Source organism: Hibiscus syriacus, unplaced genomic scaffold, assembly GCF_006381635.1.
Source record: "Hibiscus syriacus cultivar Baekdansim isolate YM2019G1 unplaced genomic scaffold, ASM638163v2 tig00112253_pilon, whole genome shotgun sequence".
Lineage (NCBI taxonomy): Eukaryota > Viridiplantae > Streptophyta > Magnoliopsida > Malvales > Malvaceae > Hibiscus > Hibiscus syriacus.
In genome coordinates this window covers 551,416-575,952 of record NW_024063283.1, presented here as the reverse complement: position 1 = coordinate 575,952, position 24,537 = coordinate 551,416, and the positions used below count along the sequence as shown (strand labels likewise).

Below are 24,537 nucleotides of genomic sequence, written 5' to 3'. Positions count from 1 at the left end.
AATATATAAATGTATGTAATGCTATATGTATGTAATGTCTTGATGATATCATAAATATGAGATACTCATCAGAGTCAGCTAATAGGGAAGTATCCTGAACGATTGCTCAAGGCTAACTATTTTCTACAAGTCCCTAATTTTTTTCAATCACTTTTTACCTTTATAATTGAGGCCCTAATTTTCTTAATCTCACTCTCTATCTTTATAATTGAGGCCCCTAATTTTCTTAATCTCACTTTCTACCTTTATAATTGAGGTCCCTAATTTTTTTGATATCACTTTTTACCTTTATAATTGAGGCCCCTAATTTTTTATTTTCACTTTCTACCTTTATAATTGAGGCCCCTAATTTTTTCAATGTCATAATATTTTCAATTTTCAATTTTCAATCCTATTCTCCATTTCTCTCATTAATTCATTTAGTTTCTAATTAAATTTAATCATATTTCTTTTCTTTTTTTTCAAATTGTATTCTTCAATTTATCAAATATTCTTTAATTCTTAGTCTTCTTAAATATCAATCTAGAGGTAAAATAATATATTATTATTATTTTTTATTTAATATTCAAAACCATGATCCACATCATACCCACATTCAACTTTTTTTCTTAACAAAACAATCAAAATCATTTTTCTATGATTTTTTTAATATAATATTAAATTAATTGTTAAAAGTACTATAATACACTCTTGTTCTATAAAAGCCTATTTTTGAGTTTTCGTATAGGGTCTCAAAAATATTCGAGATGACTCTAATACTCATATATATTGAGGTGAATAATTAAAGATAACAAAGATCTCCGACAAACAATTTTAAGTTTATAAGTTATCTATATTTAAACACTTATTATCCCTTGAGGTCTCGGGTTCGAACACTGTAAATGTTAGAGATATGAGTGTTCATTGTCAAATGATTGAGAGTCTTTGAATATAGATAGTCTTCTACTTACCCCTGATTTATAAAAAGGAACACTTGTTGTCGAAGTATTTGTAATCTTAATGTAGATTCAACCAAAGTAGTACATTAAGTTACATTTAGGGGTAAACAAAACTCGACTTAAAAAATCAATCTTTTCGATTTGACTTGGTTTAGAAAGTTAAACTCGTAATTTTATAAATCAACTTAAAAATTTTCAAATTCAAGTCGAGTTACAAAATAGAACTCAAATAATAACTTGAATAACTCAAAATGTTTAGTAATTAGTGAATTGATTTTTCAAGTTTAAGTAAAGTCCCTCAACTATGTATGATATATATCACATATGAAAAAACGTGAAGAAATGTATATGTATTGTATACGGTTATAGAAAACTGATTAAATTGGAATCAAATAGTATAATAATATTATAAATATTTATAATTAAATTTAAACAGAAACTCGAATAATTTGACTTGAAAAATTTTCTAATAAAGTTTGATTTATAAAATAAGACTCGTCAACTCGAATAATTCAAATTTTTTTTACTCTACTTGACTCGATCGAACGCTCACACCTAGTTACATTAACAAGAGAGATAAGAAAATTTTCTATTCATATGTTTAAAATAAGTTATTTTAATTAGGTTATTAAAATAGTTTTGAACTAGTAGCATGAGATTAAGATTTATTTATTTTTTGGATAATTTTAATTTTATTACCCAAGGTGCAGAATTCTGCTACATAAAAAATCCCATCAGTGGGATAATGAACAACCTACTTACAACAAAATTTTAATGATCTACACCCCAACTATTACAAAGATAAGTATTGAGACTATCTAGTCTATTTATATTCTTCCTCTTAATTGAATACATATAATCTCCTTAATTGAACTCAGAATTTCGTTCTCACTTCTTGTGCTTCCTCTGTACAATCTTCTATTTCTTTCCTCCCATAGGAAATACATTAAAGCGCACCAAGCAAGTTTCAGGATAGTAGTGAGGAGGGACTTACCTTTCCAAGCACCATTGGCCCAGTCTATCATGCTCATCCAAGGTAAAGTAGGGGTGCTTAAGCCGGAGAGATTCATTATAGCCTTTCATAAGGAAACTACCATAGAGAATTCACTAAACAGGTGGTCCCTAGTCTTCGTAGCTTCATTGCAGATTATACAGGAATCATCGGTAATGATTCTCATTCTTCGGAGCCTCTCCCTAGTTGGGAGTCTATCCAGTAGTGTTATCCATGTTATCATGCTATGCTTAGGGACGTGTAGAGGAAACCATATAAATTTCTTCTATGAGACTTTATCTCCTTTTACCCGTAGTTCTTTCCAGAAATCTTTTGTCTTCGTAGCTCTTGTAGATAAAACAGGGATTACATCAGCTCTTAGTTTAAGTAAGCGCCTGATACACCAGCTGGAATTTGCTATATCATCCACTAACAGAAAGTCTGCACCTTTAATAACGTAGTTTTGTATCCAAGCTACCCACAATGATCCCTCTCCCGCAAGGATGTTCCTGATGAGTTGTATCATACATGCTTTGTTCCATGTTTTAATATCTTTTAATCCGAGTCCTCCTTCAGATTTCGCTAGGCATATTTTCTGCCAACTGAATCTGGCTCCAGTGGTAGTTGTATCAGTACCTTTAATAGCAGCCATGTTTAGGATTCTATAGAGCACATTTATTGCAAGAACAAATAAGATAGGGGATAGAGGATCACCTTTTCTTATTCCCCTTGCACCCCTGAAGAAGCCAATCAAGCTTCCATTGAAAGAGATGGAGTATCTTGTTTCTTTAAAGCGGGTTTCAATTCAACCAATAAAAGTATTAGGAAGTTGTAAAGCCTTAAGCATATCAGAAATGAAAACCCAGTGTAGAGTGTCAAAAGCCTTTTGTAAGTTAACTTTCAAGGCACATCTAGGAGAGATAACTTTCCTTCCATAACCTCTCACCAGTTCTTGAGCAAGGAGGGTGTTGTTAACAATATTTCTTCCTTTTATAAAAGCTGATTAGTTGTGAGATATTATCCCTGGAAGTAGTGTACTCAACCTTTTGACTAAGATCTTTGTAATTATCTTCTAAATAACATATCAACATGAAATTGGCCAGAAGTCCCTAACCTTATTGGGATTAGGTACTTTTGGAATCAAAGCAACGGTTATAGCATTGAAAGCTGAAAGGATGAAAGCCTATTGAAAGAAGTATTTAATGGCATTTACAACGTCTTTACCAACCACTGACCAGGATTTTTTGAAAAAGTATCGTGTGAATCCATCAGGACCAGGTTCTTTGTCATTTCCTTGGTTGAAAATTACTTCTTGGATCTCTTCATCGGTGACTTCCTTTACAAGGTTAGAAGAAACATCTTAAGGAAAATTAAATTGCATCAAATCCTTCAAAAGATTAGGCGCACAATTTTTAACCCCGGAGTCCGATGTACCTAAAAGGCTTGAGTAAAAATCAATCACTTCGGAAGCCATTTCATCAAAAGATTCAAGCCTTTTACCTTGGTCATTAACAAGAATTCGGATGGTGTCTCTTTTGTTTTTACCTGAGATAATAGAATGAAAGAATTTTATGCATTTATCTCCTTCTTTTAACCATTTCACTTTGGCCTTTTGTTTCAAGTATATGCCCTCTGCTTCTTCAAAAGATAAAAGCTCATTTTGTAGTTTCAACTCTTTTTCGATAGTGTCCTCTCCTTGTAGAGTAGATAGTTGAAGTTGTTCAAGTCCGCTTTTCTTTTGACGTACTCGAGTAGAAATATCACTGTAATATTCTTTGTTTAGGGTCTTGAGGCATGGTTTTAGATGTTTAAGCTTGAGGAAAAGAACCTTCATCAGATTTTCTTGAATAGGTGGTTGACATGATTGTCCAACTTCATTTAAGAAATTAGGATGAAGATTCCAGAAGTTGAAAAATTTGAATGGTTTAGGTCGATTAGCTTGAGCCTCCCTGTTGATCCAAACCAGAGCCATACAATGATCAGACGCGCCAGGTGCAAGAAATTCCATAAATGAGTTACGGAAAGTATTTACCCATGTGGGATTGATAAGCACCCTATCAAGATTCTTTGCAAGAAAAGATTGTTGTTGCTTGTTGCTCCATATGAAGGAATGACCAAAGAAATGGTGGTCTTAGAGATGAAGATCATGAGTGACATTGTTAACTTCCTAAAATGGCTACTTTTAAGGGTTTTTTCACTTAAGTTATTGTTTGTTTAAAAGCTCATTTTAGGCATTTTAGGATCATGTAGTTACATATAGTTGCATTTGTGGTTGTAGTGCTATTTTATTTCTTAATGATGTTGCTTGAAGGAAAGGTGCAGTTTGGCTGTGGTGTTCAGGTAATAGCAAGTAAAAAGGACTAGATGGGAAGTAATGCCACGACATCACACGTTGCTAAAGCAGATTGAAATGACTTGGCATTTTTGGCACAGAAAATGACAAAAAGATACAGTTGTACGAGGACAGCTGGCTCTACACGTGAAATGATTGATGTAACCGCCTGCCAGAGCTACTATGGGACCACTGCCACCTGGAGGATAAGGTTCACGCACTACATGTGATTCTAGGGGTATGAGGTGTATTTTTCACCCAAAAACCTCATCATTACCCCTAGATATTTTTATTATATATTACACCTCAAGGGAGACAATACACAACACGTGAAGAGGAGGCACACGCATAGAGCAAAAAAAAATCAGATTTTTATTTCCTTTTCCTTTTCTTCTTCCTTGGGTTTTCCTCCATTGATTAAGCTCCAAGGAGTAGTGAGCTAAGTGCCGAGAGGAACTAGCAAGCTAAGGTGGTTCATAGTGGCCGAGGAGACCTTCGGTGGCGCTTCGAAGACCACTTCTCACTTCCCTTTTTGCTACTATTTTTATATTTATTTGTGGGTTGTTGGAACGAATATTTGCATGACTTTGTGTTTGGATATTTCGAACCCCACCATGAACTAACTTATTTGGTGGATGTTTAGACTTTATTTTAATGGTATATTTAAGTTTATTTTGGTTCTTTATTTGCTTTGCTTATGAATGTTTCACCATCTAGGCTTGTAAGAGGCATGAAAATGTCCATTTCTTAGATGAAGTTTAGGTATTCGAGAGAAACTTAAGCTAAAATAGTTTTAAGTATTCGAGAGAACCACTAGATAAGCTCCTCATAAGCAATGGGTTATAGTATTTTCAAGGGGCTTTGAACCGGCCTAGGAATATTATAACCTAATCCTTTAGATCTCGGGAGAGACTAGGATAGGATTTTAACGACTAAAAAGGGTGTCTTTATCAATAGGGTAGGCTGGCCAACATCATTGAGTGAGAGCAGATGCCTTGGCATCCTATTTTGTTAGGTTCCTTTGAGAACATTTTAGGAAAGCCCTGTCGAGCAAGTAAAGATTAGATAGCTTAAATATGCCTGAGAGATAAGTTTAGCATCCTTAGATCAATCCCTACCATTCATTCCATTGGAAGCTTGTCGCGTGAGGATTATCTTCTTTTTATTTTATTTGTTGTTTATTTACTGTTTATTTACCATTTTCATTGCCTCGACATTGCACCATTTTTAACACTAAACATCTTATGTTACCAATGCATTTCCATCTGCTACACCATCAAACCATTCATCTGCATCCATCAGCATACCCATTTTCATTTGCCGTGACATTTGTATATATAAAGACTAAATATACATAGATAGATTAGTGCTTAGCTTTAGTTAGACTTTTGTAATTTCACCCAATCCCTGTGGAGACGATACTCACTCATCATTATATTACTTAAACGATTGTGTATACTTGCACATTATCTGCGTATATTTTATAGTACTCACACACGCGGACAAGTTTTTGGTGCCGTTGCCGGGGATTAGCAGCCTGAAGTTATTTAGTTTTGCCAGAGCATTTTATTTTGTTTTGTATTTTTATTTTTTTAGTTTACTTCATATTTTTGTTTTATTTTTCAGGTTTATTTAGTGTATGCCTGGAAGAAATTCTGAAGAGCCTTTGGAACCGATAGAACCTGAGATTGAAAGACTCTTTAGACAAAGGAGACGTGCTCAACATGCTAGAGGAAACATGTATCAGATTGGAAACCAAGGCATTGGTCAGGATGATGGAAATCAGAATGCGCGGCATTAGACAATGTTGATCCTGCTGTTAGGTCGCGCGTTACTTGTGATCACTTAAATCCGATCCTGGATGATCTGAATCCTGGATTGTGGCACCCGAAATTCAAGCTACACATTTTGAGCTGAAACCAGTCATGTTCAACATATTGAATTCTATTGGCATTTTGGGGGTATGCCAAATAAAGATGCCAGGCAGCACATTCGAAATTTTCTGGAAGTTTGTGATTCTTTTCGCCATGTTTTGGAAGTTTGTGATTCTTTTTGCCAAGAAGAGTGCATGAGGATTTTCTAAAATTAAAGCTATTTCCGTATTCATTGCGTGACCGAGCAAGGGCTTGGTTGAGTGGTGTACCAGCAGGTTCGATGAAATCATGGACTGATCTTTGCAAGAGTTTCTTATTAAGGTACAACCCACCAAACATGAATACGCAGCTAAGGAATGAAATATCATATTGTCGCCAGGGCGACGACAAATCCATGTATGAGTGTTGGGATCGTTACAAGAGTTTGCTTCGAAAGTGTTCAAATCATGGTTTTCATGATTGGACTCAAGTAGTCATGTTCTATAATGGAGTCAATGCACCCACGAGGATGTTACTAAATGCCTCGGCAAATGGGACATTGCTGGATAAATCACCTACTGAGGCGTTTTCTATCTTGGACAGAATTGCTAACAATGATTATTAGTTTCCTTCCTCAAGACTTGGGAGTGGGAGGAGAGCACCTGGAGCATTTGAGTTAGATACCAAGGATTCGGTGTCCGCTCAACTCTCAACTATCACCAATATGCTGAAAAACTTACAACGCTCTACTGAGGTGAAGGAAGTGAAAGAAACTAGCTTGGCATGTTTGTTATGCCAAGGCAATCATTATGAGAGCGAATGCCCGTGCAATCACGAGTCCATCAACTTTGTAGGCAATTACAATCGAGGCAACAACAATCCTTACTCAAACACTTATAATGATGGATGGCGTCAGCACCCTAATTTCTCATGGGGAAATCAAAGATCCCATAATGCTAATCAACCTACTCGGCAGCAGAATCACAATGAGCCTCAAAGTTACCAGAATTCTATGTCATGGCATAATACTAACAAATGAGCTTCAACTTCAGCAAGCATGAGTTCCTTGGAAGCTACGATTCAAGAGTCATATCTACTACAAAGACAATACTGCAAAATCATTCTACTTCAATTAAGAATCAATGAGCTTTACTACATAGTCAAGGCGCCTTACTTCAAAGCTATAGCTCGTCTTTGAGAGCTTTGGAAGGTCAAGTTGGTCAGATTGCTACGACATTGCAAGAGCGTCAGCAAGGACGTTTGCCAAGTGATACTGAAGTCACTAAAGGGCATGGAAATGAGCATTGCAATGTGTTAACTCTTAGGAGTGGAACACAAATCAATCAACAAGTTAAAGCTAGTGGGGCACAACATGATGAATCTACTCCCACTACTGAAAGTGATGAAGCTGAATTACATGATGATAGCATTTCTGAGAATGACAAGGAGGAGGATTCTACTAAGGCACCAAATTCTGATGCCAAGGCAAAAGCAATTCCTACTACTGCGGTCAAGGAAGATAGACCTCCACCACCCTTTCCGTAAAGATTGAAGAAGTATAATGATGAAGTTCAATTCAAGAAGTTCGTGGATATTCTTGATCAACTCCATATCAATGTACCTCTCTTGTAAGCTATTGAACAGATGTCGATGTATGCCAAGTTTCTGAAGGAAATCTGTACCAAGAAGAGGAAAGTAGAGACTATTGCCATGGCAACAGAATTTTGTTCCTCATTGAGTAAGTTACCGCCAAAGCAAAATGATCCGGGTAGCTTTATTATTCCTTGTTCGACTGGAGCTAATTTCGTTGGAAAGGCACTGTGTGATCTTGGCTCAAGTGTCAACTTAATGCCAAAATCTATAATATTGAAGCTTGGCATAGGAGATGCAAGACCCACCTCGGTTATTTTATAACTTGCCATATATCTCATGTTAAACCTGAAGGGAGAGTCGAGGATGTCATAATGAGGGTGGATAAGTTTGTGTTTCCAGTCAACTTCTTAATTCTGGATTACGAAGTTGATGCCAAGGCACCGATTATTCTGGGAAGACCTTTCCTAGCCACTGGACGTATATTGATAGACTGTGAAAAAGGTGAACTCACCATGAGAGTGGTTGATCATTGTCTGACTGTCAATGTATTTCGAACGCTCAAATATGTTGATGACAATGAAAAATGCCAAGGCATTTCTAAAGTGAAATCAATGATTGAAGAAGAAACTGAACATCTTTTCCAGAACAATTTACCAGAAAATGAATATTTGGTGGATGATGAAAGCTTAGTGGAGTCCGACAACTTTTCAATTTTGGAGGAGCAGTCTAGCTTACTACAAGTTAGATCAGGTTTAAATTTTGAACCTCTGAATTTTGATGAATTTATTCCTCCTAAGCCTTCATTATTGCATGCACCTACTTTAGAGCTTAAGACTTTGTCAGGGCATCTTAAATATGTTTACTTAGGTAGAAATGAGACTTTACCGGTGATTATTTTTGCTAACCTTACTTCTAATTAAGAGCAAAGTTTGTTAAGTGTTTTGATGCAGCATAAGAAAGAAATTGGTTGGACTATGGCCGACTTGAAAGGCATTAGTCCCACGATCTGCATGCACAAGATTCTGCTTGAAGATTGCCACGGCAATTCAATCAAACCACAAAGAAGACTCAACCTTGTTATGAAGCAAGTGGTGATGAAAGAAATTCTGAAATGACTTGATGCTGGAGTGATTTACCCTATCTCCAATAGCTCATGGGTGAGCCCTGTCTAGTGTGTTCCGAAGAAAGGAGGCACGACTGTGGTTACTAATGAGGATAATGAGCTATTACCCACTCGCACTATTATCGGATGGAGGATATGCATGGACTATAGAAAGCTCAACAAAGCTACAAAGAATGACCATTTTCCTCTACCTTTCATCGACCAAATGTTAGATCGATTGGCCGGCAAAGCATTCTATTGCTTTTTGGATTGGTACTCGGGGTACAATCAAATTTCCATCGCACCAGAGGACCAAGAAAAGACTACATTCACTTGTGTCTATGGCACTTTTGCCTTTAGGAGGATGCCTTTTGGACACTGTAATGCCCCGACAATATTTCAGCACTGTATGCAAGCTATATTTTTAGACATGGTTGAGGATTTTCCAGAGATCTTCATGGACGACTTTTCTGTTTGTGGGGACAATTTTGAACGATGCCTCGGCAATCTAGCAAAATTTCTCAAAAGATGTGAAGAGGCTAAGTTGGTCTTAAATTGGGAGAAATGTCACTTAATGGTGACTGAAGCATTGTATTAGGCCACAAAATTTCACACAAGGGTATTGAGGTATACAAGGCGAAGATTGAAGTGATTGAAAAGCTGCCACCACCAATTTCGGTAAGGGGATAAGAAGTTTTCTTGGACATGTTGGATTCTATAGAAGGTTTATCAAAGACTTCTCCAAGATTTCTAAGCCCTTGTGCACATTGCTTCAACAAAATCAACCCTTTGTGTTTGACGAGTTATGCCTTGGCGCATTTACTGAGCTGAAAAGACAACTGATCTCTGCACCCATTGTAGTTCCTCCCGATTAGACATCACATTTGAGATGATGTGTGATGCAAGCGATTATGCCGTAGGAGCTGTTTTGGGGCAACGCCGAGGTAAAATTTTTCATGTTATTTATTACTCTAGCAGCACTTTAAATGAAGCACAATTAAACTACACCACCACTAAGAAAGAATTGCTTGCTGTGGTATTTGCTTTTGATAAATTTAGACCTTACCTAATAGGCACAAGAGTTATTGTTCACACTGATCATTCGGCTATAAAATACTTAGTGAACAAAAAGGATGCCAAGCCTAGACTTATTAGGTGGATCTTACTTTTGCAAGAATTTGACTTAGAGGTGGTAGATAGAAAAGGAACTGAAAATCAAGTTGTTGATCACTTATCTAGGCTAGAGAACAATTCTGAATGCCATGACACTGTAGGTATCCAAGAGGAATTTCCTGATGAGAAACTTTTATATGCCGCAGCAATTCTGTGGTACGCTGACCTTGTTAATTTTCTTGTTAGTGGAATTATGCCTTTTGATTTAGATAGTCAGGCTAAAAAGAAATTCAAGCACGATGCAAGGTACTATCTTTGGGATGATCCATATTTGTTCAAGCATTGTGTCGATCAGCTCATTAGACGATGTGTACCCGAAGAGGAACAGCGTGATATTTTGTACCCGAAGTGGAGGTCATTTTGGTGGAGCAAGGACTACTGCTAAGGTCCTGATATCAGGCTTTTACTGGTCAACTCTGTTTAAAGATGCCCAAGCATTTTACAAAGCTTGTGATCGATGCCAACAGACTGGAAACATCTCCAGACGACATGAGATGCCGCTGCAAAATATCTTAGAGATAGAGTTGTTTGATGTGTGGGGCATCGATTTCATGAGACCATTCCTATCTTTTGAAGGAAAATTATATATCTTGCTTGTTGTGGATTATGTTTCAAAGTGGGTGGAAGTAATAGCGACATCAAGGAATGACTCCAAGACCGTACTAAAGTTTTTGCACAAGTATATCTTCACTCGGTTTGGAGTACCTCGTGCTATTATTAGTGACGAAGGAACCCACTTTGATAACAAGTTGATTACCAAGGCATTGAAGAGATATGGTGTTCGACACAAGATTACCACGGCATGTTATCCGCATACAAATGGCCAAGCAGAGATATCCAATCGAGAGATCAAGCAGATTTTAGAGAAAGTGGTGAACCCAAGGCGTAAGGATTGGTCGCCAAAGTTGGATGAAGCACTTTGGGCGTTACAGAATAGCGTTCAAAACTCCCTTGGGAATATCACCATTCAAGCTAGTGTATGGTAAAGCTTGTCATCTCCCGGTTCAACTCGAGCATAAGGCATATTGGGCCATCAAGCGATTGAATTTTGATGCTCAACTAGCTGGGGAACAAAGATTAATGGAACAAAATGAAATGGAAGAGTTTAGAGCACAAGCATATGAAAATGCTCGGATCTACAAGGAGAAAACAAGAAGTGGCATGATCAGAAAATGATGCCACGACATTTTCTTGTGGGACAACAAGTCTTGTTTTACAACTCCATACTCAAACTCTTTCCTGGGAAGCTCAAATCTCGATGGTCAGGGCCATTTGAGGTGCATTATGTTTACCCCCATGGATTTGTTGACATCAAGAGAATAGACAATGGGACGATCTTCAAGGTCAATGGCTAGCATCTAAAAGCCTATAATGGAGTTCCACCACCGCACAACAAGGACGTGTTACGTCTACACGATGCTGAAGCGTGATAAGAGAAGAACCAAAATTCGATGCCACATCATTAAATTTGTGTTTGTGCATAAATAAAATTTAAAATTTAAGCTTTTCTTTCATTTTATTTTATTTTGTAATTAATTTTTGATATGATTTGTAGGGACCGCATTGCTGCAAACCGTGCAAGGAGCGGTTACCTAAATGGAGGAAATGACAGCGCATTAATGGGAGAGATATGGTTTGATTTTGTTTCTTTTTAATTTATTTTATCTCTGACATTTCTTTTCTCTCTCCACAGTTTTGTCCCATCATCATCATTTCTTTTGGCAGTTTTTCTCCCCATACACGCATAACCTCCCCACCCACTAATTTCTCTCTTAACCGTCCTATCACCCTTTTTTCCCTCTAAAATTTTTAACTTTTTCTTTTCTCTTTCTTCCTTAACTTTTCTATTTCATTTTTAACTTTTACTTTTTATCTCTCATATTCTTCATCTTCTTCACTCTTCTCTCCATAGCCGAAACTTCACAAAGCTTTGAAAGATACTTCCTTTTCCATTTTTCTTACTTTAACAACACTAAAAATGGTGCGTTCAAGACCGGCTCCAACCGATGCTTCTGTTTCGCAACAGTTTGAGGATGACGAGGCCAAGGCTCAGTTCTAAAACTTCAAGAACCGCAAACTCTTTTTCGAGTTGGGTTTCATTTTTACCGAGGAAACCGATGGCGGCTTTGGACCCGATGTAATGGACATTGTGACACCGCTCAAGTGGAAGAAGTTCGCGCGCCATCGGGCTCCGTGAATGCCTCGTTGGTTAAGGAGTTTTACATAAATATTTCCAAACCCAACCAACACTCCATTTTCGTCCGAGGTAAGCAGATCCGTTTTACACCCACTGCGATTAATAGGTATTTTCATTTGCAGGATGTAGTGGACGGCATGCCGCGTTTGAAAATGAAGCCGGTAACCACACTTATGATGACATTCTTGAGGATTTATACTTTGCAAACACTAAGTGGAATGGGCGCCAAACAAGTAGATACTCGGTCAACCGATAACGTCTTCAGCCGCGTGCCATGTTTTGGAAACACTTCCTTAAGCATAAACTCATGCCTACTTCTCACAATACGACAGTATCACTTTCTCGCTTACTGTTTTTACATTCGATAATAGTATCCCGTCCTATTGATATTGGTCGTATTATTGTTCAGCAAGTTCATGACTGCTTGAGTAAAAAGGCAAGTGCTTAGTGTTTCCTGACTTAATTACTGCTTTGTGTCGTAAGAAAAAGGTCGAGGAAAATGCTTTTGATGAAAATTTACCTAGATTATCGGGCATTACTAGGGCTAGACTTCCACTGCTATTAGGACTTGAAAATCCCAAGTCTAAAGACCCTGTTCATGAGCAATATACAGGAACTAATGCCAAGGCAAAGTTACTTGCTCTCTAGGAAGCTGTATGCAGACACAGACTCATCTGCATGCTTTACACGGTGATATCCGCAATTTCTTTGGGTATGTGAAGCATAGAGATGCTATGGTGGAATCGATGTTTCAAGAAATTATTCCCCACGGTCAACGGAATTTCCCTGGCTTCCCAGAAGAAATTCTGCCGGCATTCAATGCCGAGGCATCTCCAGAGCCCGAACAAGATGAAGAAGATCCTCCAGTTGATGACTCGACTCCTGATCAACACCATTCTGACACCCCTGAATATCCGCCCACTATCCCTGTCGAAGAAACACTCAGTCCCGTTCCTGCACCATGTAGTGGTCGACGCACCAAGACCATGGCTAGACGTAAGAATATTATGCATTATTACTCTACTTCTTCAGAGTCCAGCCCAGCACCCCTTCGCAAACGCACCCGATGAGGAGCTGCTAGCACCTCCAAGGCAACACCACTACGAAAACATTGAGGTACCTCACTTGCATTCATTTTCATTTAGTTTGCATTTCATTGCATGGAATTTAGTTTATATTTAGTTCTCTTTAAGCATTAAGGACAATGCTTCCCTTAAGTTTGGGGGAGGTAGTGTTCTTGCTAGGACATATGCATGAGAGCATTAACATAGTATTATGCCATGGCATCAGTAAATGGTAGGATAGTTAGATAGAATGTTTTGAGGATACCCAATGATGATGATCTTGTTAGGCTAGAATCTGAATGTAAATGACTGTTGAGAATGATAGAACTCACTCTAGGACTTGGTGTTTTGTGAAAAACTTTTACACGATTTGTATGTTCTCTATACTTAGAAAATTTGGAAAATTTTTATGAAGGAACTCTAGTTAATTTTGGCATTGAAATATGGTATTGTGCTTAAAAGAAAAATCAAAAACAACTCCCTTATATATGAAACTGTGAATAAATGCTTAGGCATAGCTGTAGAGGGACACTCCTCTTTGCCGTGGCATTGCCTAGAACTCTCTTTAATAAATGGAAGCCATGTGCATATGAGTGAATGAAAGTAGTCACGGGATGACTCTACTTAACTAGTTCGGGGGTTGAAGGTATGCTCCCTTTCACCTAGAGTTTGGGAGAGTAGGTGTGATAACCTGACTCCCTTCGTAACAGCAGTTTAAAAAAAGGAGTAAAGAAAATGCGCTTAATGAATAAGTAAATGCCTTGACAAAAACTAGGGGACTTGAATAGAAATTATCTAAGTTAGCTAAGTATAGATTGGATACAATCACGCACACACTTTACCATAAAGGATCTTGACCTAGGGAAAAGTACTTGAATTCTTAATAAGTCTAGCATGTTGAAGCCTATTTTGCTAAGGGTTGAAATCCAATTTTGTCCTACTGTCTTACTGTCGAACATTGCCATGACATTTTGCTTATGTAACTGTTATCCATTGCTTGAGGACAAGTAATAGCTTAAGTTTAGGGGTGTGTTAACTTCTAAAAAGGCTACTTTTAAGGCCTTTTTCACTTAAGTTATTGTTTGTTTAAAAGCTCATTTTAGGCATTTTAGGATCATGTAGTTGCATATAGTTGCATTTGTGGTGGTAGTGCTATTTTATTTCTTAATGATGCTGCTTGAAGAAAAGGTGCAGTTTGTCTGTGGTGTGCAGAGAATAGCAAGAAAAAAGGACTACATGAGAAGTAATGTCGCGGCATCACACGTTGCTGAAGCGGATTGAAATGCCTTGGCATTTCTGGTGCATAAAATGACAAAAAAATACAGCTGTATGCGGATAACTGGCTCTGCACGTGAAATGATTACTGTAATCGCCTACCAGAGCTGCTATGGGACAACTGCCACCTGAAGGATAAGGTTCACGCACTACATATGATTCTAGGGGTATGAGAGGTATTTTGCACTCAACAACCTCATCATTACCCCTAGATATTTTTATTATATATTACACCTCAAGGGAGACAATACATAACACGTGAAGAGGAGGCACATGCATAGAGCAGAAAAAAAATCAGATTTTTATTTCCTTTTTCTTTTCTTCTTCCTTGGGTTTTCCTCCATTGATTAAGCTCCAAGGAGTGGCGAGCTAAGTGTCGAGAGGAGCTAGCGAGCTAAGGTGGTTCGTGGTGGCCGATGAGACCTCCAGTTGCATGTCGAATACTACTTCTCACATCCCTTTTTGCTACTATTTTTATATTTATTTGTGGGTTTTTGGAATGAATATTTGCATGACTTTGTGTTTGGATATTTCAAACCCCACCATGAACTAACTTATTTGGTGGATGTTTAGACTTCATTTTAATGGTATATTTAAGTTTATTTTGGTTCTTTATTTGCTTTGCTTATGAATGCTTCACCATCTAGGCTTGTAAGAGGCATGGAAATGTCCATTTCTTAGATGAAATTTAGGTATTCAGGAGAAACTTAAGCTAAAAATACTTGTAAGTATTCGAGAGAACCGCAAGACAAGATCCTCATAAGCAATGGGTTATAGTATTTTCAAGGGGCTTTGAACCGGCCTAGGAATATTATAACCTAATCCCTTAGATCTCGGGAGAGACTAGGATAAGATTTCAATGACTAAAAAGGGTGTCTTTATCAATAGGGTAGGCTGGCCAACATCGTTGAGTGAGAGCAGATGCCTTGGCATCCTATTCTGTTAGGTTCCTTTGAGAACATTTTAGGAAAGCCCTCTAGAGCAAGTAAACATTAGATAGCTTAAATATGCATTAGAGATAAGTTTAGCATCCTTAGATCAATCCCTACCATTCATTCCATTGGAAGCTTGTCGCTTGAGGATTATCTTCTTTTTATTTTATTTTCTGTTTATTTACTGTTTATTTACCATTTTCATTTCCTCGACATTGCACCATTTTCAACACTAAACATCTTATATTGCCACTGCATTTCCATCTGCTACACCATCAAACCATTCATTTGCATCCATCAGCATACACATTTTCATTTGCCGTGACATTTGTATATATAAAGACTAACTATACATAAATAGATTAGTGCTTAGCTTTGGTTAGACTTTTGTAATTTCACCCAATCTCTGTGGAGACGATACTCACTCATCATTATATTACTTGAACGATTGTGTATACTTGCACATTATATGCGTATATTTTATAGTACTCACACACGCGGACAGACATCTCGGAAGTCTTTCATGTCTGTAGTAAATATTGGACCAATGAGCTCGTAATCTGAACTTTCCTTCGAATGAAATATAACGTTGTGGCCTCCTCCTAATATCCAAGGTAATGATCCGAATTAAGTTTCCAAGTCGCGTAGATGTTGCCAAAGTTGTCTTCTAGTTACACCATCATTATTAGCATAGATAGTTATAATAATGAGGGGAACACTCTTAAAAGTGCATCTGATAGTAATTACTGACCTGTAGCTTGACAATGGGAGATGTCTAAACTTTTTTCCAAAGGATCCAGATCCTCCCTTTTGAAGCATATTCATAATTTGAACAGGTATACCATTCCGTAAATTTGGAATTGAATATTTCCGCAGAATTCTTCAATTTGACACGGGTCTCGAGTAAACAAAGGATGTCAACTTTATTTTGAATAGCCCTTTACAGGACTTTTCGTTGTTTTAGAGGATTGTTAAATCCTCTAATATTCCAGAAGCTAATAATCATACAGAATGATGGCCCATTGCACTCTCATTACCACAACATGTTGGACTTTTTGCATTGTCTAGGTGAATTTTTTTTTTTTGATTTGAGGTCATTAACCAAACCTGCTACACCTAGAGATGTCGACCGAATATTCCCATCTTAATCTTCTGTTATTGGAGGATTTTCGTCTATTATTTTAAGGACATCAAAACTGTTCTTGGATCCAGTGAAAGTTGCTTTTGACTTAGCTGGCCTTCCTCTGCCCTGTTTTTGAATTGAATGGTTGGAAACAATTATTTCCACAGTTGGGACAGCTGGTTCGATAGTGGGTAGCTCTTTTTCAACAATTTAATCGGTGAGTGCGTTTGATTGGTCGGCTATTTTGTCTTCTTGCGTTGATGAAGCAGTTGGTTCGGTGAGTGCGGTAGTGGATTGATATTTTTCAATTGTTGGATCGGTGAGTGCGGTAGAGGGTTGATCTTTTTCAATTGTTGGAACGTTGAATGCGCTTGATTAGTCAGCTAATTTAACACTTTGCATTGATGAAGAAATGTCCAATTGATTTCTATCTGCAACAGTGCTTCTAGGATCGAAAATTGTTTCCATTCGATCTAATTGTTTTTCAATTTCCTTTTGTTGCACGTCCTTGACTTTTGCATCGTCTAACCCCGATTCATGAAGTAAATCTATCCCACCAGCAGTTTCGGCTTGTAAGGTAGTATTATGTTCTCTTTTTTTCTCCAAACTTGCGAAGTTGTTGAGGCAGTAAGAGATTGTTCATAGTATCCTTTCTCGTTATGTCCGAAGATTTTGCATTTTCTACAGCATGGTGGTAGCCATGGTATTACAACAGTAATTGATGTTGCTTTCCCATTGCTAAGGATAACATCCACAACCTTAGGGATTTCCTCGTTCACCCCAATTTCAACGCAAATTTTTGCAAATTCGAGTCTTGATTTGGAGGCAATAATTGAATCCATGGATAATGGAATTCCTATAGCACTGGCAATGTAGCTTAATCCTGCTCTTGAGAAAAGTTCTAGAGGTATATTATATAAATGGACCCAGATTGGGATTCTCGATAGATGAAAATCGAGCCTTTTTAGGTTTGGTTCCCATTTTTTTAGGATTAAAGGTTTGTTTAGAATGTGCTAGGGACCGTTTTCCAGAACCCAATCTCTAGCCGATTCTGAATTGAAATAAAAAATATAAAGGTTGTTTCCAGCTAGACTAACCTTGACATGAGCTCCTTGCAGTATCTTTTTCCAAAGATTATCAACAATTCCTTGCATAGAATAAAAATTCGGGGCAACTCCAAGAAATTGCCCAACCAAGGAAAGTTTTCATTCAGCAATACCAACATCAAATACCTTAGGAGGAGGTTGAACTGAAGGAATCCCTTTTCGCGATTTAGGGGGAAAATACTCTAACTCTTGCCCTGATGAACACCCAAACAGTTTCCTCCAGTCCATTGAAGGGGAGTAAAGAAGAAAGGCAAGAGAGGAAATCGGAAGGAAAGTCAGTTGAAGTCACCGGAGAGTCGACAGAAATCTCAGTTTCTGTTAGAGATATAATTGATAAGGTTTACCTAACTATATAATTTAATTTTAAGTGTCACGCCAAAGTTGATTTTAATTTGAATCAAAAATGAATTTAAGCCCACTAAAGTAATATTATTATTCTTGAGGATTGTTAATTTAGTAAGACCCTTTTATTAATAAAAATTCTTATCGATCTTTATATTGTATTGTAGATTTTCAACAATAACCAAAATAATAATTCTATTATGTCACTGCATTCGGTTCTTGAGGATCTTTAAAATTTCAGTAGTAAATCGAGTGGCAGCATCTGAAGGTTCAACGAATCAAGGTAATTTCCATTTACCCTTCTTTCGGATTCTATGAAATGCACGTGATTCGGGTGAGTTAGGTATAACTTTTGAAAAGTGACTTTCAAAAGTGATGTAAAAACAAATTTTTAAAAATATTGACCAAAAAATACAACTTAAAATTTAATTATTTGAGATTATTGTTAAAAAGTAGGTTTGAAAAAAATAAAATATTTATTATAGACATTTTGTTGTAAATTAAAAATATAGGAATTAAATTATATTTACACTTATACATGAATCATATCAATTTAAACTATAATAAATTCAAAAAAATATCATTATATATTAATTATATCAATTTAAACTATAACAAAAATATAAAAAAAATACAAATAAAATATATAATTATAATAAAATATATTTTATATAACTCACTATTAATATTTTAATATATAAATCATAAATTTTATTTATTTTTAAATAATTAAAATAAATTATTAAAAATCATAAATTTAATTTTTTAAGGATGCTAGTATTAAATTATTAAAATAAAATGTAAAAACATAATTGAGTAGAGCTCATGCATTAGTAAGGGTAAAATTATAATTTGTTTCCGAACACAAAGTTGAAAATGAAAAAAATTAAAAATCTAGTATTTGCGGTTAGTTTGATTCCACTGCAATTTTGTTTTTCATTTTTTACTCGTTTGACATTTATTTTGCAGTCAAAATGGACTTTTTAGCTAAAAGTACTTTTAGAAAGCTTTATCAAGCAGACTCTCTCTGAATTTAAGAAGAAAAAATATTTTTTGTGTTCTATCCCAGAACTTTGTACCAGGATACCCCTGCACATAGTTTTAAATTGCGGTTGTGGCTGCAACGTCTCAGCTGCTGCTGTAACATTGCGGTTGCGCTTATTGCTAACGTTATGACATGATTTTTCCTTAAAAATAACTGCATTTTATGTTGCGGATTCGATTTACGGTGTCGTAGTGACCTTGAAAAAAGTTATAATAGAGTTGTTACACTGCATTGAGGCCCAATTTAATACCTACACCTCTTAGCTCCAGAGATGGTTCGAGGGTATGGTAGAAGTACATTGTTAGCAAGTTGTGCCTTAAGGATTGATCTTCAAGAGGTGTGTTGTTCTGGACAGTAGACAAATTTAAAGGGAAGGCTCTAATTACTACTATTTCAAAGATTGTGTGGAATGCACACATTTATATGATATGGCGAGAGAGAAATAGCAGATAGCAGGTGTCCTCAAACCAGTTTCAGCTATAGTTGAATCTCTTAAGGAAATAGTTAGATTTTGACTTTCAGAGATAAAGAGGCTAATTATGTAGATATTCAATTATGTAATGTTTGGGTATAATTTATAAGTATAGGTTGATCATTGCATATATTGTAATTTGTACAGAAATTTTGAGTAATGAAGCACTTTGAATTTATCAAAAAAAAAATTTGTTTAGATCAGATCATCACTCAGCTAAGCATTCAGGTTCTTAAAAATCCAAACTTTATTGGCACAACTGATTAATCAATTTGATTAGGCAAATTAATATCTGTTATGCAAAAAAGAAAACAGAAGGAAGCATTCAAGAAACGTACCACGGCTTTAATCTTTGCAACATTATTAGCTTTTTCTTTATCTACCGAAAGGATTTTAAGGTTATTCTCAGTCATTCCTCGTGGCCTGTTCGAGAATTTGTCTGTTGATCCATACGGTTCATATATGTTAGAAGCCTGCAAGTCGAGAAATGAACTAATAAATCTATCATCCAGGAAAGCAATTTTCAAACAATAACAATCTTTAATGGTGTTTGCCTGGTCAAAATAACGCTATGCAAAAGAAAATGCACAGCTAAATGACTCTTAATTCAACCACTTGATTAACAGCAGATCAAACCAAACATCAACGAACAGAATTTATTATATTTTGCTAAAACGAGTATAAGTGAAGTGACGGATTAACAAAACCGACAGTGAAGCTGGCAATCTAATCGAAGAAAATACTAAAACCTCGGAAAGTAGCTCAGTCTCAAATGAATACAAATCCAGTCAACCGGGGCTGAGCTCAATGTACTGCGCGTATTTATCACCGGTCATCCTTAAACTCAACGACCTAGAAGAAACAGTCTGTGTCCCCCGCTCCGGCGACTTGTTGTTCATCCGTTTCCCTTTACTAAACTCGAACTCCTATCCAAACAGCAAAATAAAAAATAATGAACTACGCCATCACACGAAATGCTAATTGTAAATGCGAGAGAAAATGGAAAGATTGAGGACCTGAGAAGAAAGGAAATCGGAGGACTGAAGACATTTCTGTTAAACGAAGCGCCGAGAAAGTTGTCGGAGTGCTGCCGTTGTGGTGAGCCGTCGAATTAGATTTTCCGGGCCGTCTCCCTACCAAGCTCATGCTGTCGCCGGTGGTACAAGAATCGTTTACAATCAAAACAAAAGGCAATGGAAAAATATACGAGGGGTGGGTATAATGTCGTCGTCCCCTTTTTATTCTCCTTTGATCTGTTTACAAGTTCAAAACTTCGAGAACTATATTTGACAAATTGAGTGCAAAAGAAGATATTATTGTATATTTTTTGTTTTCGAGCTGTTTTTAGGAATTACGTGTATTACTTCTACTTAGTGAAATTATGTGATCAACTCGATTGACTAATTCATTCGTAGTCTCAATTAATAAAGTTTATTGATCTCAAAGTAACTTAAAATAATTATTCACTTTTTTATATGTAGAAAAGGATAAATATTCATCTTAAAAAATAATAATATTAATGAATCTTAATAGTTATGATCACAAATAATGTGATAAACCGAATTCATTTAATAATTTTTTCCCTTTATATATAATTCTTATTTTATAGACTCTAAAAAAGAAAGCTCGATACGTGAGTTAAAGCTTCCCATTCCTACACAGCAAATTTAAGCAAAAGGAAAACAAGTGAATTGGGAGTGTCCCCAATCTAAAGTTCCGTAAGTAAGCAAATTGTAAAGGAGGATTTTCTCAAAAAAAAAAAAGTAAGGAAGAATCCATTCTTTTCAATATTCACTTACTGCTCTAAAAATGTTTTTAAAAGTAGATACAAATATTAATAATGTAAAATTTTTATGTAGGTAGATATGAACAAAATTTTAATATGGATATAATTAATAAAATAATAATTATAAAAAATTAAATTTTAAATAAATATAGATTTGTCGATGTCAACATTGAGCCCAAACATATTATAAATACTTAAAAATAATTCTAATTTAAGAATTATAAATAATAATAATATTATAAAAAAAGGTTATATATTTAATTTCAATATAGATCTAGATTTTATAGTATATTTATTTTAAAGAAATATCGATTATAAAATTTTTCTTAGAGTGAAATTTTAAGAAAATCAAAAAGGCTGAATTAATGGAGTTTAAGACATTTTTTAATGAAATAGACAATTAGGGTTTTTTTAGCCCAGTAATCCAAGCGGATGGATTATTTAGCCCAATAGGGCACCTGGAGTTTTATTTTGGGATCTAAGGCAAATGTTAAAGTGTCTATGGAACTCGTCATGTCGGTGTGCCGAGTTCCATGGGATATATTTTTTAATGGGTTGTGCCACGTAGGTCCCACTGCACGAATATATTTAATATATCCTAAGGGACTCGTCATGTCGGCGTGAGAGTCTCAATAAAAAAATAATTTTTTAATTTTTAAAAGCATTGAAAAAAAATATATTATTTTAATGTTGAAACTTGGAATCAAACATTCTATTGAGAGTAAAAAATTTTGTGTTAAAGATTTTGTATTGAAATGTCCTCAATAGAAGAAATGTTACGTCTTGATGATGTTCATATTTCGTCGACCGAGTTGACTACAATAAATTTAATTTGTTTTATTTCATTATAGTTTTGACAAAATTATAGTATTAAAAATAATTATTTATGTAATTATATTAAATAATTTATTTTCAAATTATAGCGAGAAGAACGAGGCATTCGTCATCGATGAATGACGAATCAAGAGCCACATCAGCAGATGGTGATATATCTTTCACAATCCGGATTATATGGAGCGGCGTTTCTTCGTGGATTTAAGGTGATGTCGGCATTGATTGAGCATTAAAGGTCTGAAACGCATACGTTTCATTTTCCCTATGGTAAAGTGACGATAACATTGGAAGATGTCACGTATCAACTTGGCGTTCCGATTAATGGTATGTCATTAGTGTTTCGCAACACTTATTCGCTAGATGTTGTTATTTCCAATTTACTGGGAAATGAGGCTGTAGACCCACTTTTTAGTCTACCCAAATAATAGGGCCCAGCAGAGCAAGCCCTTGACAGATTCAACCCCGCACGACTCTTGGAGAGCCCCAATTCCGGTGGCAACGTCCTTCGATCTTCTCGGCGTTTGAGGATCACGTGAAGACCGAAGACATAACAAAGAGTTTTAATCACATTAGAACTCTAAAACCACACGAAATAGGCTTTTATTTTTGCTATAAATAAAGCTTTAAATCCTACGATTGGGGGGAGGATGAGAGAAATCCACAGTCATTGTAACTCAATCATCAAAATCAATAAAGATTTTCTTTTAGTTAAAAGCTTCCCTTTTGTTTCATGCTTTTTTACATACATCTTGGTAGCTCGAATAAAATCTGATGGAAGCAGTAACCATTGACGAAACATGCAAAACAGAATGAGAAGGTAGAGGAGAGACCAGAAAATGATATACCTGAAAATTTTGATGATCCAAAGGTGGAAGGAGACAGATCGGAGCAAGAGAAGTCAAGCGGTTTTCGACTTTTCGTTGGAAACGAAATCTTTTTTTTGAAGGAAAAAATCCTGGATTTGGACCCAGAGGACCGATACGAGACACCCGTTGGATTTGGTGTCCATCGACGACCAATCAAGATGGTAACTGGTCGACCGACGGTCGTGACTGGCAACAATGGAGAGCTGAACGTATAAGAAAGGGAACAAGGAAAGCTTATGAAATGCAAATGAATTAAAAAGTTTTTGTTATTATTGCTTTTGCAGGAAACTAACTCATCCCACGTGAAAGTAAACTTTGGGGTAAACTCTCCCATTGGTCCTTCAAGTATTATCCGTAAAATCTTCTCAAGGCTCTCTGAACTTTGTACATTTCCATCATGGTCACTGATGCAATTTTTTTCTAATTTCGATCTCTTAATTCCGTAATAGTTTCGGTTTAGTCACTATTTTTGTGTGTTGGGTATTTTGGGTTGATTTTCGAATTTTACCTTATGATTTATCCCTTTTTCTTTTTAGTCACTATTTTACATTTAGTTTAATTATCATTTAGTCCTCCATATTTCTTGATTAATTTAATTAATTATTAATTTATTTTTGTTTTTTTATATTTTCATTTTTTTACTAAATTTCGTTTATATTTTTGTCTATTTCTTTAATTTATTATTATACTAACTTTTTTCTTTTTACATATTTACTTTTATTTTATCTAACATATTTTTTAGGAGTAATTCCAACCAATTGGAGGTAAATAATTCGAATCGGGTAATTTAAATTTAAATTTAAATTTTTAACTTTTCACAACTAAGACAACCGGCAAATTAATTGGTACCGAAAGGGCGGTTCAAGGGTGCTAATCATTCCTTGACCGTAACAGACTCTCGAACCCGACACATTTATGGTAAAAACGCAGATCAGCTAAGACGGTGTCTGACCCACCTAAATTCGTTTTAAAGTGGTCGGTGGCGACTCCAATCCACATTTTTCAAGTCGAAGCCCAATTCAGGGGCATAATCGAAAGACGGTTACGATAGCTTGGCGACTCCACTGGGGACAGGTAAGTGAGTCAGGCCGAAATTAATTTCTGGTTGTCTTTTTTAACGAAAATTACAAGTTTAAATTTTAATTTATTTATTCGATTCTAATTATTTATCTTTGATTATTTTTCAAATAAATAGTTGTACTGACGTTTTTTAATGATTTCAGATTTTCAACTTTTTTCCGTCTAAGGCTCTATACCCGAACTCTGAACCCTATTTAAGTGGGGGTGAAAGCGACGCCTTCGTGTGAATTTATTCACCGTGCTGGCCTAGCAAGTAGCCTTCGAGATTCATATACATTATGTCTTCGTGTCAATTTATTCACCGTGCGGGCATAAGGGAATGTGTCATCTCGAGTTTAACTTAGTTCACACAAGCTTGTGATGGGTTTAGGACTAAGGGTTTGGTAAGCCCAAGGGGGCACCGGCAAGGCGAACTCGGGTACCATTTTTTAGA

General features: G+C 36.1%; 1 pseudogene; it reads right to left on the bottom strand.

Annotated features, from left to right (window-relative positions):
- The window catches only part of LOC120176737, a 40,199-nt pseudogene extending 19,515 nt beyond the window's left edge, over positions 1–20,684 (bottom strand).
- Positions 20,685–24,537: the final 3,853 nt, after the last annotated feature.